Below are 5741 nucleotides of genomic sequence, written 5' to 3'. Positions count from 1 at the left end.
TCACGACCCATTTTTGGGTCACGTAGGTAAGCTTTAAAAATGGGTCGCGATACGTCTTCTTTTTAAAATAATAAATAAGCTTAATAGGTAGTTGAAATAAATAAAAATACAGTTTATATAATCTATATTCTATAATATAATGGATATCAAATCACTGTATATGCTTCATATATTGGTGTGATTCTACGTAGCAGGTGGAATTTATTATGTGAAAACACTCAAGGACAAACATTACATTATATTTTTTCGTGTGAATTCTATAGGTACATCTTAAATTAATAATAATTAAATATTCTGCCTACTAAAATGTAATTTTTATTTATTCAGTTATAATAGTACTACTACAAAGCATTAAGAAATTTTAGCATTTTTTTTGTTTTTCTACAAAACTTACGTGGATCGCGAGTCCAAAAAGGTTGAAGACCACTGATCTACACCATGCTTTAGTGCATCACATTACACACTCGTTTGTTAAATTCTCTAAACTGTTAGTTATGGACTATGGTTGTTCTTGTTTCAAGTCTTAAGTTTGCTAAGTATGTAGGTAATTAACAGTTTTCTTCTTCTCGCTTAACCACGGATAAATGTCTTGACCAAACATTTACGATGGTGAATAATTAATACAATATTAATAATTATTAACCTACAATATATACGTGATAACTTGTACAAGAACCGAATGGATTGTTCGTAATTGCATTAAATACAATTTAATATTACCTAATATTTATTTATTCGTGAGTCTTTAATATTTATGATTTATTTTGCAACAAAAAAAGAAAAATTATTTAAATTCGCCATTATTTGTGTTTCGAACATTTATTAAACTATAATTATTTGTACTGGGAAACCTAAAATCTCAAGTGCAAGTATATAAATTTAAAAACAATAAATTATGATGTTTTTGAGTTTCAATATAGTTTTAACTTATAGTTTAGTATATTTTAATATAAACATTTATATTATTAAATAAGGTCATAAGTACATAATGCTGGAAGGAAACAAAAATCTAATTTATATCACTCAATGTACACAAAGGCAACGTAATGTCTTATATGATCCAAATCAACTAATGCTTATCGTTTATCGATTTTAACCTTTGATATACCTAATACATACATAACTTTAAATTAATCATAAAGACACCTTTCTTCTAGATAATATTTGATTTTATGTGAAAAGTAGGTCTTGGTGGAAGATTCTATCTTAAAGCTATTATTCTACATGAATTAGTAACGCAGTCCATATTAACTTTTTTCTAGAATATTTAATTCTATCAAAATATATTCAAAAAGTTTCATGGCAGTTTATTTTATATAAAAAAATATATTTAACTTTTTTTTAACTTCTTGTGTTTTGACGGTTTTTTTTTTGAACGTTTTGTGCTTTTTGTCCATACACAAAATGTTTTATTTTTTTTTGTGAACCTGTGTAAAAATTACGGAACAAAAGACGAATAAAATTATTTTGAATTAAGCTAAAAATCAACTAAGAATTTTTAGAAAAAGTTTTTGTGTAAATTTAATCATTTCTGACTGATTAAGTTATTTACTTAGTGAAATAAAAGAAATATGTTATTGAAAAAAATGTATAATACATAACTACCATAAGACATAACATAATTATGATCATATATTATACTAAAACTTTTTTTTTATCATTATTGATCAAAACACGACAGTCTAATTGGCTTTATAAGTGATTTGTTTTGCAATATTTAATATTTTAAATGTATATTTCATGTATTTTTTTCAATTAACTTTTTTTTTTAGATTTAATTTTTAATTTTAATAAGGTTCTATATAACAGGTTTATTTTTTATTACAACATTTGAAATATATATGTGTATGTATACCGATCGATTATATGTTACATATTATAAAAGTAAATTTATGGAAATAATGTATCAATATTGGTTTTTTATTTTTAATTTGATTTCTTACTTTAAAATTAAAATATTGTGAAAAACCAATGTATGGATCACTGGAGTCTATAATTTGATATTTAATAATTTTAAAATAGTATGTTAATTTACTCAAATATTGTATTTTTATATTTTTTAAGCTTATCGATTTATGCAAATTTGCTTAGTAAGCCAGGCCGAAATACTGATTGGTATCTAGTCACCTGAGAAATATCTGTCTAACACGTTTAGATTATTTTTATGATAATGAAAGATGACTGTTTTTGCCTCTTATTTAAAATAAGCCACCAAATTGGCTAAAATGATAGCTGTTAGCTTTTGCAGTACCTTTTAAAAATTATATCAGTTGTAAATTATGATTTCATTCTAACTTTACAAGGATTTTTATGTCTAAAATTTCAAAAGACAGTCTAGTTGATAGATGACATATTAAGGGTTCTATAATTATATTCATATGCAAACACTTTTTTTTCGTGCCAAAAACTCCACCAATAGACAGACATAGAGTACCTAGGGAAATATATATATCACTGGTATGGTATTATAGAGTTATTTACAAAAAAAATAAATATTTAATATATGATGACTCTAAGGTAGGTAAAATACAAAAATAGGAACATAGCCGTGGTGGGTACCATCTTTTCAATAAAATAAAATTTTAAAATTTTAAAAAATGTTAACCGAGCAAAGTCGTGTAATTCAAAATATAAAAGGCCGTACCAATTTATATAATAAAAAGAAAATAATAGTTAATTATTATTTGTTAGCGTACATCAAAAAGCGGCGTTTGAATGTTTTGTAGCTTAAAGACTCAAAAACGAAAATACAAAATACCTGTTTTCCCATATAAAGCGTTTATACAAATAAAAGGAAATGAACCTCAAACAACGGTACCTAACGAACTGGATGTGCGATAAAAAAATGCAATAGTTAGAGCATGTTGTCGTGTTGATACTTGATTTTACAATTAAAACGGTTTTTATGCTCGAATTTTGACCAATCGACTACAGTTCAAACAATTGTTTAAATTGTAGAAAATATATATCGGAAATTATACACTAAACACGTAGGTATGGAACATTCAAAATTTTAATATTATTAATATAATATAGCAAAATAAACATAATTGTTTCATAAAAAAGTTTACTATTGATTTGTTTTAAGAAAAAAGTACAAATATATAATTTACCACTATAATTTTATATTTGACCTATTTTTTAAAAATGTGACATATCTGGCATTTTTAAAGAAGGAAACCAGAGCTAAGGGCTGACGCCGCGTGGAGCGGTGAGTCAACCACTTGATGTACTTGTCTTTGAAATCGACGTAACTCTTATGCATTTGTCAATCATTGAAACAAAAAGAATATAGATTAAACATTTTTGTATGTTAGTTCAATTATTGTTCAGAATAAAAATTTCAACTTTTTATTTTGTAAACCTAAAATAAATAATAATACATAGGTTAGGTTAGGTACGTTAATTAAGCATAAACCTATTGTTGAGAAGCAAATGTGTAACAAAATATTTGTTAAAATGGTTATTTTTTTATTATTATTATTTGATGTGTTAATTTTTATTGGAGTTTAACATATAAACTTCACAAACAATATGTGTTATTCTGAACAAACATAACATGTATTCCTAAACTTAATCAAGCATATACAATTCTACGCCAAAGCACACTTGCATTCTGGTAAAAAAAAAAATACCAAATGATTGATTTTGTTGTAAATTGAATTATAATATGTTATAATTAGGTAGGTAGGTTCATATTTCTGATATAATTTCAAAAGTACAGTAGGTATTTTAAAAAAACAATGTTCAAATATAAAATGTTAAGTAATTAATTTTACAATAAAGTATTTAATCATGATATATTAAATATTTTAAAGTTAGGTACTAATAATTAAAATTTAACTTTGGCATGGTACTATTTTGTTTTATTTTTCCAATAGACCAAAGAAGTTTTTTCAAAATCCGATACATTTTCATCATAATATTACATTATATTAGAATATTAGAATAATATTACTCTACTGTAAATGTATTATTTATTTTTCTGTGATAATAGTATAATTTATACTTGCAAATAATATTTTTTTTTGTTAAAATAAAATTAATAAATACTTATTAAATTTATCAAACTAATTATTCAAAATCAATGTAATTCATGTAAGTATTTAATCAAATTAAAACAAAATTAATAACATTATAACAGTCATAATTTTCTTATCTTTTATTTGTCCTAAGTTATCTGTTATCATTTAGTAATTTGATTATCATTATTATATTATCCAATCTTAATGTACCTATTCAATAAATGTAAAACAATAGATTTAAGTTTACAAGGGTCTTGGAAGTCTTACCTCCGTTGAAAACTATTATAGATTCAGTGATGCATATAACTTTCCCGGAAATTTGAATTTAATCATGGAATGGTTTTGCCTAAGACGCTAATAATTTTTTTTGAACACGAAGACAATTTCCCTGATGTGCTATTTAAATAAATCAAAATTTAACCTGAAATAAAAAAAAAAATCGATGAATTATTATTCATTTGAACATTTTGTAGGGTTAAATAATATTTGGCTCATTAATTTTATTTCTATTAAATAATGGGGATCTTATCAAAAATAAGTCTTATTTAAAAAAAAATCTGGATATTTCAAAACATTTTTAATTCGAACAAGATTTACGCTATTGGTATTTTATAAAAAAAAATGGTTATTTTATAGGAATGCGGTTCAAAAAATGCTAGTACTTGCCTAACTTTATCCATCAATTTGGAATATTATCTTTTTTTTTGTATTAGAATTTATAGTTACATTTTTATTTATTTATTAGTTTCTCTAAAACTAAGGTCTAGAAATGGTCGAAAACATAATGACGCAAGTGTAGTATCAACTGAGTAACAGTCAAGATGAGATATTTTAGTACTATAATTTATTATTGTCGTGTAGTGCTAATGGCCAAGTTGTCGATATGGAATAATGATCAATTAAAAAAGTGTAAAACATTTGAAATATTTCTTAAGAATCGGTTATTTATTTTAGTTGATTTTAAATTAAAAAATTGACTGTTGTCATTTTTTTTTTAAATTTTATAAACATAAAATTAATTTTATTATAATAATTAGACATTGTAATATTATGTTTATAACAATAATGTAAATATTGCTTGTATATAATTTTTCTCAAAATCAATAAATACATTTTTAATCTTAAATGTTAAGGTTTGAAATTATGTACAAAAGTTTTTTTAAATCATTATATTGTACTTTAATAAGCAACATAAACTTATATAAAAATATATACAATCTTCTGAAATATCATGTTGATTTTTTATTCTTAAATCTCTTTCCATATGAGATTACCATAATATCCTTCTTATATTTTACATATTATTTTCAAATCATTTTTTATAAAATTTGTTTATCTTAGGTATTTTCCGCATGTTGGTTTTTCCCATAAGTTATAGGATTCATACTACTAACTATTTAAAAAAATCAGTTAATTTTGATCAATTACTCTTTGTTTCATCCATAATCCGGTGGTACACTATATTTAAATTATCTTTTATGTGTATCTATAATCTATATATTTTTTGTTTATATAATTTATAAATGTATAATTATTTTTGAGTTAAAGAATGCAGGTAGTGTATTAATGATGGATCAAATACAGTAATTTTATTTGGGTTTCTAAAATGAAACCGAGTCATAAAATAAAAATCATGAACAAACATTAAATAAACATACGTCATAGATATTTAACAATTATTTTACATATTGATACTAATACATTTTATATTCACGA

This window comes from Acyrthosiphon pisum, chromosome A2 (assembly GCF_005508785.2).
Source record: "Acyrthosiphon pisum isolate AL4f chromosome A2, pea_aphid_22Mar2018_4r6ur, whole genome shotgun sequence".
Taxonomy (NCBI): Eukaryota; Metazoa; Arthropoda; class Insecta; order Hemiptera; family Aphididae; genus Acyrthosiphon; species Acyrthosiphon pisum.
Note: the sequence above shows the minus strand (reverse complement) of the source record.